This window comes from Melanostigma gelatinosum (assembly GCF_949748355.1).
Source record: "Melanostigma gelatinosum genome assembly, chromosome: 3".
Taxonomy (NCBI): Eukaryota; Metazoa; Chordata; class Actinopteri; order Perciformes; family Zoarcidae; genus Melanostigma; species Melanostigma gelatinosum.
This window is the reverse complement of record NC_136636.1, coordinates 19,722,320-19,736,273: the sequence shown is the minus strand read 5'-3', so window position 1 is coordinate 19,736,273 and position 13,954 is coordinate 19,722,320. Positions and strand designations below refer to the sequence as shown.

Genomic DNA, 13,954 nt, shown 5'->3' with positions numbered 1-13,954 from the left:
CATAGTATACAATTGATTTGCTGAAGATGATAAACAGCAGGATAACTTGTTTTCAGGCCGGGCTGGGTTGTATCCTCCAGGTCATACTTATTGTTCGTGGTTGTGGAGTTAGCTAGCCACGTCTTGGTCTCTGGTAGCAGCAGAGTACAACCAGGCTCCTCACTATTAGAAAGGTTCGGTGGTCTCCCCATATGATTGCATTTTTCACACTCACAATTCCCTTTGCCAACCTATAATAGACCACTGTGGATCACTGGGATTTACACTCGCGTACAGTATAACAGATGAAATTAATTTACTGGTTTTCCCTCTTCACATTTGCTGATTAAATTATTAGCTCATTGATTACTATTTCACTCTTGCAAAAGGTTGAACTTAAATCATTTGTATACTGATACTATACTACAGTACTAATATACTTTGCTTTCAGCAATGTAATTGTCCCTCTGCCCTCTTTCCGACAGTAAGAAATGAAATAACAACACGCCATATGTGCCCTGAATTTCATTATGACATGGCTGTGCAGTTGCAGCCAATCAAAGCTCATCCTCAATTCCATCAGGTCAAAGAGAGAAATACAGTCTCAGGGGCCATTTGAGTCAGTCATAAGCAGCTGCAAAACAACCTTCCATATGACATATTAAAAAAACTCAATGGAAACTGAAAGCCTCAGTGGTGTTAATTAAAGTGCTGCAGCCAAATAGGCCATCTGTTAATGTGATTTTCACTGTGTGGTGTACATAGGCTATCATGGTGCTGACACAAGGCTTGGGTCCCCTGTGCTGCAGGCAGAGGCTGAACCAGATGAGTGCCTGATCGCACTGCTCAGTGGTCCTCTAGAGACCTCCATGAACTCTTGAGTCCACCTGAGTTCAATGTGGTCTGAGTTTCAATGTGCAGTCGCCCGTGACTGCTTAGACCTAGTGCCTCGACTCATCACACGCTCCACATGATTATAAGAAATTAAGTTTATAGTTCTGCGTTCATGTCGTTAATATCCAGGCACAGCTGCACATACATCGGACAATAAAGACAAACGTGTCCAATCACTTCATGGCTTAAAATGAAAAAGATACGATAACAGTCTCAGATATTCTGTGTCATCTGATACAGAATATACTGTATGCTGCAGGCTAATGGAAGTCATGACCAGCTTTTGAACAATGAATATGCCAGGCTGAACTCCAACATTAAGAATCAGTGTTTTTGCCGAATCAGTGTGAGGTCTGCTCTGTAATGACTATTAAAAGATAATGTTCTGCTTCATCCAGTAGACAAACCTGGTCATATTAATGCATTCATAGCAAAAAAAAAACAAATGTCAGCGAAATGGAGAAGCTGTACATTTGGTATTAACTGACGTAAAATATGGGAAATGACCAGTAGGGGTGTACCTATCATTTAAACTTTTCTGACTTTCTGAATACTTCCATAGAATATCTGATCTGAAGTTCCTTTCAATAAAAAAGTGCCAAACCATACTTGGTGAGGAACCCTGGACAATAATAACTCCTGTTAGCTCTTATAGAACAGAAAAGACCAGGCTAAATCAACAAATCTCATACTTCCATTATATTTTTTACATTGTGGGAGCATGGATTGCAGCGGCTCACCCGGTAGGGTGACAGCACGAGCAACAATTTACTGACTGGCTTCTAGTGACAAAGGTTCATTCCCATTTTTTTAACTTCAAACATTTAGAGACAAGAAATCAACTACAGTAGTTATAATGATAATTGTATGTTACCCGTAAGCCCCCCGCCCCCCCCCCCCTCGTTATATTATATATTACTCATCTTCTTCATCAAATAGAGCCTTGATCGCAGTTGCATAGTTTTTCACCTGCCCAATAGAGGAAGAGGTGCAGCTAAGTGGCTCGATGTAATTTGTGGAATCTGCAGTGCTTCGGCTCGCTCTGTTTGATTGTGGTAAACAAACGTCTCTTTCAGTCACTGACAGCTGGACACCAAAGACGCCCCCGGACAGCTAAACAAAGGTGATTTGTAAATTACAGGTCCTTGTTCTAGGTGAATTGCACTCAGTCCCCGTGAGTGGTGGCAAAGGTTGACTGAGTTATTTCATTTCTGTGGTAGTTACTTGCCTCTCAATAGAGCCTATGAGAATAAACTTGAAGTTCAGATGCTTTTATTTGATGCCATTGTCTGTAATAACAATACTAAGCCCTTTGTGTCATTGTGTCATTACCACTGGCCGATAGGGTCTCTCTGTGTAAAGACAATTATCCTCTTTTGAAAGCCTTCATTTAACAGGAACATTTACCAGTTGTTCAACCTGAACAAACATTTTGGGTTATTGGGTGGGTATGGTTGGTCGGCCGAGTACTTTGGTTCAGGCTGAAATACTTCAACAATTACTGGGTAGATTGCCGTACACTTTTGTGCAGATATACATTGCACCTGGACAAGGTTGCAGGAGTGAGTGAATTTAAAGATCTTGGGGTTTTAATTGACTCCGACCGCTCCTTTAACCCACATGTTAAAGAAACTTGTAAAAGGCTCTAGTTTGATCTTGTACACTAGAAATTGCATGTCTACAGAGTAACCGTAATGATGAATGGAATTGCACTTGTACAGCGGCTTTCTAGTCTTTCGACCGCTCAAAGGGCTTTAACACAACATGTCATCCACCCATTCACACCCATTCATACACTGATGGCAGGGGCTACAATGCAAAGTGCCCCCTGTCCATCAGAACTATCTAACCATTCACACCGCAGAGGCTGCTAGATGTTTCTACATTCCATGATTTCATCTGAACTACTAGTCACAGGCAAACCATATGGCACTGAAAACCACTCGAATTCTAAATAGTATCGGATATTTAGTTGGGATGAGCAATTACAATATGCAAACTTCTGCTTGGAATACAAACTCATCCATGACTTAGCTCCACCCCACTTGTAGCATTTATTTATTTGCAGTCCCTGTTAATGAATAAACTAAACTTAAACTGCACTAACACTACTGTATTTGTTGCTGATTAGCTAATGTTAGCATGCTAACATGCTAAACTAAGATGTTAAACATGGCAAACATCATGCCTGCTGCTGCTAATTGTCAGCGTGTAAATTGTGAGCATTTTGCCATGCTAGCTCAAAACGCTGCTGTACCGAAGTACAGTCTCCCAGAGCTGCTAGCATGGCTGTACATGTTGACTCTTAGCTTTGTTGATTCTGTCTTTGAGGTCTAAATGCAGATTACGTTCTGATCAGGACGAACCCCCTGCTTTTATTGACTGCACTGAAAAACGTTTTGCTGATAGAGGCTTTAGTTAAAAGTCAGAGAAACGGGGAGCTGGTCCTCTCGTGCTTTTCTGCTGGTTGCCAAAGGTTTAGGTCAGTTTGAAAGGTCATGAGGTGAAGCCTCAAAGTCTGAGTGGGACTGGGGGGTAAGTTGGGCTGTAGACTCCCCTGCTGTGGGGCGCAGTGTGTGGAGAGCTCTGAATAGCTGAAACATGTTCTGTTCTCTCTCACCGACCCCGGCCTCTGTGAGATCAAAGCAGGGGGATGATGGGAGAGAGAGACGTGGCGTAAGTATGGAGGTTCAGAATGGTCGATAACAGTTTATTTCTGACTGCTGTGCTGAAATGTGTGTGATTGTTGTTGATGTTTGTTTTATTCCTTGCAGTCGGGCAGAGCCATGCGTACACGCATGCAACCGTTTCCCTTTTTCTGTTATACGTTGAGACGCGTAGAATTTCCACTTGTCTCTTTCCTGGCTAGTTATTCCTATCATCATCTCCCATCATGCCTCCAGCTATTGAGGAACTCATTTGATCAAATCCAGTCTTATTCTCGTCTTCTTCTTTTAGCCCCATCCCTTCATAAAGCATCACCTGCATTGCCCTCGAGTTCCAAACTTGTCAGTGAGTTAGGACTGATCTCAACAGACGAGAATGGACACCTTGTTCCCTTTCATACTTCAAAACAGGAGCCTGGCAGGGTGCCAACTGAAAGAGAGGTTTTGTTTTTTATTATTTCTCCTCACAAGTACATCAGAACTATAGAGCTACAGTAGCCTGCAGGCTGTCTTCAAGAGTTTCAACCTATCCATATTTGAATGACTTGGTGCCAGTTATAGAGTTTATGGGTTTTTACTCTCTAATTTCCACCCAGGGACCATCATTACCACAACAAAGAGTAACTACCGAGTGGCCAGCCCTGCTGTTCCTGTGAGTGCTGTAAATAAAAGTTAATGTCGGTGAATAAATACAGTTGTTTAGCGCCATGATCCATATGGAAATGAGGATGGTGCAGACGTTAACTCTGACCTTTGACTTCTGAAGATGAAGATTCACCAGTGTAAAAAAAATGGTCCAAAATCCCACCTGAAAACTGAGAGATTAGTTTTCTCTTACAGGAAGCGTCATGAAGATGTCATTGCAAACTAAAGTTTCTCCATCAAGTATCAATAAATGTCAGTTGGTGTGTTCAATAATTTGTCTGTCATTCCACTCTATCGCACATTTTTTATGGATTAGAATGTTGAGATTTCTTTATTTGTGTAGATTTGTGGATATAGATGTGAAACTCTGTGCATCAATGTAGTGACAGAACATAATCTTGAACTTCGTTGCAGAGTCTTTACTGCATTTTGCTGTCTCGTTTGTTTCTCTACTCTGATCTCACAGAGGCTGTGGCTTTCCCCTCTGTGTGTGTGTGTGTGTGTGTGTGTGTGTGTGTGTGTGTGTGTGTGTGTGTGTGTGTGTGTGTGTGTGTGTGTGTGTGTGTGTGTGTGTGTGTGTGTTTGTGTGTGTGTGTGTCGGCCCTCTGCAGTCCACTAACTTGTTGCTCTTGCTACGATATTAGCTCCGTTCCAACAATATTGGCCTGAAAAAACAGGCTTAAATTAAAATGGGGTGTTGTTCTGTTGGGAGATGCAGTGACTTAAAGTAAGAGTAGAAAAGCCACGAGTAAGGAAACATCCGCTAGTCGCTTGGCTACTTAATGCAGTGTTTTGGATGCACTTTCTAAATAAATCAAAAGAGAGTTTATATTTATCTTACTGTATTAATTAATGAAAAAGTAGCCATGTGCAGTAATGTAAAAAGAATTGAGGATGCCATACACTGATGTGCATCGAGAATCTGTCTGCTGTCCAGGGCTCAGCCCCGGCACATGTTTTGAGTGTGACCCCGAATATATAGATGTAGTGAAGCTTGACTAAAAACATAATGTGAGATAGTGTTTGTAACATGACAGGCTATCAAAGTTAACGCAGGTCTCTAAACCACTTGTGTGACCCACAGCGGGGACATGGCAGAGCGTACAGGTCCAATCTTTTTGCATTTTTCTAAAAGAGAAGGATACAAATTGAACCTGTGTGATTCATAAATTGATGTACATTTCTATTCATCATGATTGTGTGCCTATAGGTGCTGTTTTATTTTATTTGACAAACCTCATGTTGGATAACATTAGCCTTACGCCGTGGCTCCAAAATTACCTGAAACTAAAACCCTTAAGGACTGATTTTACTGTCTGTTTAAACTCTGCACAACTGGAGAGACAGTCAGACAGTCATATTTGACCCTTTTAATATTTAACCATTGTAAACGGATAATAACTAATGTTTGCATTAGTGCACACACAGTATATATTGCTCAGGGCTGAAAGGTTACTGCATTGGCTGATGATAGACCTCATCTATCGCGTGCAGAAGCATCTCCTGGCATGCTCTGTGATGTACAAGTAAATATATTTAGTAAGTGCTTTCTCAACTCGGAAAATGCAGGAGAAACAAGACACAAGTGTTGATGTGGTTTGATCTGATCCATTTTGGAAAATCGGTTGTTAACGTCCAGTGAAAAGATTAACGTATTAATTTGTTGTTGCATCTATACGGAATTAATTAAGAGAAATTCAAATTAGCATTATTTTCTATCAGAAGAGGCAGAGAATGATCTGAGCTTATTGAGTTTATCAAGATTCACAGTTTGATTGTGATAGAATTTCCCCTGACACAATTCAACAAAGGCTACATCTACTGCATTGCATTGCATATTGCTTGAGACAAACAGGGCACTCCGTTTGGAACACACAGACCTATAACTGATGACTGCGGCTACTTTTTGTTTGCTGGGACAAGTAAAATATTTTTTGTCCGGTTTGTGAAAATTACAGACTACTTCTTTGCACCATTTGGTTGGTTTCTTGTGGATGTCCCCTGTGAAATGTCATAAATTGACATAGCAGTGAATCGAGTCCCTTTTCTTCTCCGGTTTTTATGATTTAGACATACAAGGTACCAAGCTCAGAGACTTTGACTGATGACCAACAAAACAAAACATATTTTCAGTAGCTGCTGAAATGTCTTTCCTAGCCAAATTATTAATTTATCACGTCAAGTCACAGCCATATATAAACTAGTACTTTTTTTAACAATTGTGTGAGTTTGAAGCTGTGATTGGGCTACTTAGCATCAGTGAAACATTGAACATTACCCATTCTTTAGATTTGGGTCATAATCCTTTACAGTCAGCATGTAACATTAACTCTGCTGTTAATAGGCTAATAGCAGACATGATAACTTTATGCATGTTAACCCGCTGATATATTTAGTACATAACGTTTAACAAAGTGCATATACACTTATACATGGTAAGCCTTAGTGCCTTAGTATGTTGGCATGTTCACATGACTATAAGTAACACAGCAATTAGCATGCTAGCAACATGTTGTTACAAATGTTAAGCATGTCAGCTTAAATAGCATATTCCATATATAATATAATATTATATGAATAGAAGCTTAAATAGCATATTCCATATATAATATAATATTATATGAATAGAAGCTTAAATAGCATATTCCATATATAATATAATATGATATGAATAGAAAGATATAGGCCTAAAGTAAAATGAGAGAGGCAGGAAGCCATCTATATTCAACACATGTGGATCAAATTTAAATCTTATTTCCTTGTAGCTCACATTGTTACTGCGCTCACACTTCTGCTCGCAGTTGGAGGGACTCACAGTGAGAGAATGATTGCGGGATGAAGAGAGTGAAATGAAATACAAGGTGAGAAAGTCAAGAGAAATGGTTAAAATCCCAGTGATACCAGCAGGAAACCCACAAGACTGTTATTATATTTTGTGTTTATTTCATTCATTCACAGGTTAGTTGTAAAATTGATCAACTAGTGTGCAAATAACACAAGAAAATAAACAATGTTTTTTTGCTGGCGCAGAATCATCACCCCCGATGGAAATGTCAAATATAATTTATTCTGCCACTTCCAGGAAGCTTGGGGAAGCTTTACTGCCGAATATTTAAAACCTATCGCAGCTGAGCAGATGTTTGCCCAGGGAAACGGCAGAGTAAAAAGTGTTTGTTTAAAGGCCCAGAACACAGAGAGACAAGCACAAACGGATGGTAATAGTCTTGGAATTACCTGAACGTATGCCTAAAACTGACATCATAACAAAATACTTGTCTGGGGTGAAGTTGTTCTGCCTCACATTTAACCGGCTCACGCTTCTGTTACTGATTTGAAATGTCTGCTGCTATCACTGCCAACTGACCTCATCTGTTGAGGTTCAGTAGCCTATCTGTGAAATATTGCACTGCTCAAACTGCCGTCATGAAAATCTTATGTCTTCGTGTTACGATGCAGATATTGAATTTCAGATGGTCTAATCTGATACGTTTGAATGTTTCATTACATCTGAAAATGGGCTCCAACTGCAAGAAAATTAAATTATTTTTTTTCTGAGCCTTTGTGACTGTCTGTCCACATTGTTTTGTTTTTGCATTTCATCAGGTCAGGTTTCAGGCATCAGACAAGATTAACCTACACTATCTGCATTGATATCTGTGGTTAAGTTTTTAAGAGTTTTGTACATCCTTACACTAGTGACGTGTTTTCCCACTTCTGTACAAAAACGGCATGATCCTATAGGGAGATGGAGAGGTGGACATTTAACACAAATATCTAGTTAAGTTATAGAGAGCATCAGTAATACAGAAGAAGGGCTGGGCGATATGGTTAAAATCCTTATCACAAAATGATCTAATGCGCCGAATTTATTCAAAATAACATGAAATAGTCAAACAAATGTTCAAAGCAATACTCTGCTATGCATTATATGCACCAAAACTCTACGTCATTTTCAAATAAATATTTCAACAACTAGATTTTATTTGCCAAGGGTCAACAATAACAAACTGTAAAATGGTAACATAATATGTCTACTCTATGTGGGGTAGACAAAATATTTAAAACGCAGTGAAACATACAGTAATACAATTCAATAGCACCACAAACTAAAGCCTCTAAATTGAACATGAAGGTGACTCAACAGAAACCTCTGTAAAACATTTTCAACAAAAATGGAACATTACAACATTCATCAAGGTAGGATATATAGCAGGTTGTTGTACTAGACTGCATTAATTTTTGCTGGGTAATAAATTGTCAACCCTGGCTGTAGTTTTCTGCTACATGCACCCATGTGACAGACTTTAGCCAGACCATCCATCATCACATTCACCCTTATTCTACAAGCATGAGAGTAAGTATGCCACTCCTATCTGACTGGCATGTGGACCACCTTTAAGCTGAAGGGCTGACACCCCAAGGTTTCACAGCAAACACCTGTTCAAAGAGAAAAAACATCCTGTGGGGGGCCAGGAGAGCCCAGGCATCTACTGCATCCCATTCTCTTTTATCCTCACACACAAAGAAAAGATTCAGCTAATGCTACACAACATTGTCCAAATAGTTCTTATGAGTTATATGCCCTGTGTACCAGTTTGTACATTTGTAAACAGTGGTCTCCAAACAAAAATGTATGCAGACTACAAATATAGGAAGTACTAGAAAGGTGCACTCAGTAGAGTGCAGATGTCAGGTGTGTGCACCGACCACTGCTGTATAGTTTTACTGAATGAACACAACCCGCATTAGTTGTCTAACCACAAGTGTGTCGGATATGTTTTTCACTTGCACGTCTCACACAACAGATTTGCTCTCATTTGAATCGATGCAGATGTCTGCACCGGCTCTGCTCAGTTGCATGTCTCAGCTCCGTCTCAGGGGCGTATTCGCGACTTTAAGCGCTTATTTAGGCTAAATACAAGGTTGATGCCCAATAAAAAGGCATTAGATAACTGTGTCTTTGACAACAGAGCAGCGGCTGTGGTTCGTGTATGTACTCAGCTGTGTCTCACTTGCGGCCCTTTGCGGTTAAGAGCAGTGAGTGAGTGAGTCAGCGAGCAATCAATGGGCAGTATCAAACTGAATAAAAAGGTATTTTGAGAAAGTGTGAGCATGCAGCCATAAATGAGCACTCTGAATATAATGCAGTTTACTCAAGATTAGCCATGGACAGACAGAGAGGTGCTCAGTCACTCACTCACTCACAGACACGCATGAGCGATCACATGATTCTTGGAGATAATAATGTGGAAAAATACAGGATTTGAAACTGAAGAGGCACGGATACATTTCTTCTTTATTTGTCTCTCCAGGTTGAGGTCTGTAAATGGAGGCTTTGTTGCGCCGTGCATCTCATAATTCAATGCCTTAAAAGAAAAGAAGAAAAATCTCTTTTACACACCACAGAGGTATAATGAGTGTCATATTCAGTATGACTAAGAGGAAATATCTTTTTTGTTTTGTTATTTTTGTTCGCTAATACTGATTCTGTCACCACTTTTGTCTTCATGTTCAAAAGAGCTATGCAAGGAGTGGATGCCCTGTCTTTTTTTTCATCTTAGTGTGCACAATTTACTGAACCAAAGAGGGAAAGATTGTTCATGACTTAGTTATGAACATCAGAGGAGAGAAAGTCATGACTGATGTGAATGAGCTGAATGGATGCTTGTGGGTGGGGTGCTCCATATGTCTTTATTAAGCCACAGTGATGGAGAAAATGAATTTGTTCCACACGTACCAGAAAAGATTGTGTTCATAACCTGGCTGAAGTACGCATGTGCAATGGCCAAACATCGCATTAGAGAGTGAAATATACTAACATCTGAATATCTTTCAACCACTTGTTTTTGAGATCACATCCCTGCACGGTAAAAGTATTTGACATTTCTTTTTCGTAGTGTTCAAATCACTTTTCTAACATTAAATAAAAAAATCACTGAAATACAACATATCTCAGAAAATATGCTTTTGGTTGACTTTATGATGAAATTCCCTGCAACATTTTTTATGCATTTCTGACCCTGTGGACCCTTTAGAAGAAAATCACTGAGTGATATTTTACATTCATGCCGGACAAAATGAAACTTCCTTTTCTTCCCTTTTCTCACCGGCTGTTTTCTTCTTTTTTTTAAAGCCACAATTGTTTGTGCTGTTCAAGCACGATGCTCTCATTTGTTTCTGGGCTTGTAGTTCTGTTCTCTCATTAGTCTTGTCCCTCATGAAAATAAACAACTGAACAACTTGTACTGTTATCATTTAATTAGATCCTATCTTTTCCTCCAGGCTTTAATTACGATACTTTATTAAAGGACCTCTTCTCTGTTTTGCTGAATTTTGTTTAGGTGCTAGTAAATAGAAACAGGGGCTTCCTAAACAATCCTGTTGCTAAATCCAGGCTGTCAGCACTTGTCGAGGCTGAAACTCACACCCCACAGAGAGAAGGCCGGAGCACGTGTGTCCGGCTGCTTTGTGCAGTCGACACGCTCCAATAAGAAATCTACCAAGCCTGGTTTACAATTATAAGGAATTTAATTCCACTGATGCAAGTACGATTACAGTTAAACATTGGAGTACATACTCCTATGAAATATTAAATCAATAAAACCCCATTTGCAAAAAACTCAACTCAGCTCCTCAGGTATAAAAAACACGTCCGTCGTCTGAGAGCATTCACACGAGAGAGCAAAAAAGTATTTTAAATCAAACCTCCCACATATTCGTTCGCGACTCCTCCCCTTCCGTCTATCTCCACATCTCTCTCCCTGAGCCGCTAACACATTCAATCCCCAGTTATGACTTAATTCCTTCTATGATAATCCTTCAGTATATAAACTGCACTTCTGCAACTTGGCAGAAGCTTCATTTCTTTTAGCTTCTAATCCTACATCACTTTATGTTTATCTTAATTATGCATTCCCAAAACCCGTATGTTTATGACTAATTATGAATTCTTAATTATGAATTATTAAACACTTTTATTATATCTACTAACTACAGTTTTTTGCTCAAATTTCTTACACACTCACGTCTGATCTGGATTAATAGCTTTATAAACTTTAGTTAAATAAACGTTAACTTGTTCAAATGTGCTTCTTTTTTATTTTATTTTTTTTATAAATTTTTTATTGAAAGATACAAGACAATATTAAGACAATACATAGACATAACAACAAGAGGATGACAAGAACAGTGGGATAAAAGCCAGCAAATATCATATAGTCAGTGTGTGTGTATGTGTGCATGTGTGTGTGTGTGTGTGTGTGTGAGAATGTCCTTGAGCCTTTTGAGATGGAGAAAAAAAATATATATATATATATATATATATATATAATAATAATAATTAAAAAAACCAAACCAAAAAAAAAAAAAAAAATGAAAAACAGGTAAGTATGTGTGCATATGGATGTTCATGATGCATGTACGTGGGTTTCAATTGGTTGTCCGGCAAGAAAAACAAAACAGAAATCAACAATAGTAAAAGAAATACACAAAGAAAAAATATATATACCGGTATATATACTATACATCTTTCAATATTAATAGAATGGGTGGTGTCACGTTTGCAGAAACATAGTGAGGGATGACCAGGTGGAATGGTGTTCTGTTGTATTGTATATGATGGATGAGGTTAGATTTTCCATTGAAATATATTCTGTCATTAAGTTTCTCCAGTGTGCGATGTGTGTGTTATTCCTTGATTTCCAGTTCATGAGGATAGTTTTCTTGGCGATAGTTAGGGCCACAAGGAGTAATTTGCGGTTTGTTCAAATGTGCTTCTGACTAATGACAACTTTACGAAGGCTTAATCTTGTAACAGGATTCGTCATACCTTGTCCCACATTGATAACGTTAAAAGACAGATAGTAGATCGGAACTATGGGATCACACAGTTAACCTTTCCCGCTGTTCTGCTTCTGGCAAGACGTGTGTAGTTTCAGTCATGGATAAGAAAAAGAAAAACATTTATATTTATTTGGGTAAGTCTTAGTATTTTAGCACTTTTACCAGCATTGTTTTAGGCTGTACAGAACGGTATAATAACAACAGGTCTGTGATACTTTTCTCTTAAAAATGCCAAATTTCTGCCAACTGTCTTTAACACGCCTGACAGAGAGTCTACGGCCATTCTGGCGGCCCTCAAGGCTGCAGAAAGGCATTGTTGCACTTTAAATTAAAGCAGGCTAACACGCAAACAAACCAAAATATTGGACGAAAGAAAAGGTGCATGTTTAACTCAAGCTATTACAATTCATCCTGAGGGGGGCATTAATGTATTTACCTCATAACATGGCAATCCATTGAATAGTTCCCTGGACATATCACAAAAAAACTAAAATGTCAACATTATGATGACGATAAAGGACAAGTCAGGAGATTGCGGTGTAGAAGAGTTTGTTTTGCACAATCCTGTTGGCCATGATTAACTCCAGGAGATCGTCTCCACCGTGCTCCCTCTATCTACTATCTGTCTCTACGAATGGGTTATTCATTCACTTCGGCCTTTTCTGAGGCAATTTGAAGACTTGAACCAACAACCTTCCAATTCTCTCTAAGACAGGCTGCAATGATACACTTCAAAAGATCATCCTATTATCTACTGACGGCGTTTCTACAGACGAATTTTCAATTGTCAAAATACCATTCTTATGCCAATACCAGCCTGCCACTCTAGCTGAATTAATACAAGATGAACACAACACAGATGACTCATAGGGTAGAAAAGTATTGGCAGAAAAAAAATAAAAAATAAAACAAGTGATGCGAGTCAGAGAGTAGGGACCTGTTATCCACCACAGATGATCAACCAGACGCAGCTGATCACAAGCGAGTAAGACATGGTTTCAAAGTCAAAGTCAAAAGTCAAAGTAGCTTTTATTGTCAATTTCTTGCATGTCAGGACATATAAGGAATCGAAATTACGTTTCCCACTCTCCCACGGTGGAACATAAAGTGCAAGCGCGACACATAAAACATAAAACACTTCCTAGGCTAGGTAAAAACAGATATCCTAGTTAAAACATATACTGTACTACAATAAAACATTCAATACACATAGAACGGGAAAAATGGGCAATTAATATAATAATGTGTGTGTATGAAAGTGAAAGTGGGCAATTAATATAATATAAATATAAATATGGATACATATTTACAATACTTCTGTACTGGGGGGGGGGGGGGGGGGGTCAGCTTCAGCTTCCCGTCAGGCTGGAGGATATGATTGGGGGGAGTGAGGGGAGAGAGTTCAGTGTCCTGACAGCTTGGTGGGTGAAGCTGTTCTTTAGTCTGGTGGTGCGGCAGCGGAGGCTCCTGTACCTTCTTCCAGAGGGTAGGAGGCTGAACAGAGTATGTGCAGGGTGACTTGGGTCGCTTACGATTTGAGTGGCTTTCCGGGTGAGGCGGGTGGTGTATGTTGCCTGTAACGAGGAGAGTGGGGCACCGATGATCTTTCCGGCTGTCTTTACAATGCGTAAAGACAGCCGGAAAGATCATCGGTGCCCCACTCTCCTCATGGTACCCTATGGTTTACTGGATTATAGCCAGCTTTCTGGATAAGACTCCAAACAGCTGCTGAATTACATTTCCTCTTCAAATTACAAGATTCTGAACAACAACCGAGGACATTTAAGGGCCGTTTCAACAAACCTAACCAGAGGATTCAAAAAATGAAAGTTATACTGTTGTTTGTCTATTGTGATAGTATCGGCAATATACAGACAATAGAGCGGCACATGGGAGGTTTCCCTTCAGGGCTTTCTGTCAGAAACGGT

At 39.4% G+C, this 13,954-nt stretch overlaps 1 protein-coding gene across 1 annotated transcript in view; it reads left to right on the top strand.

Moving 5' to 3' along the window:
• The window catches only part of LOC306797768 (A-type voltage-gated potassium channel KCND3-like), a gene marked incomplete at both ends in the record, with an annotated part of 73,011 nt that overhangs the window by 34,407 nt on the left and 24,650 nt on the right, over positions 1-13,954 (top strand). The window lies entirely within an intron of this gene.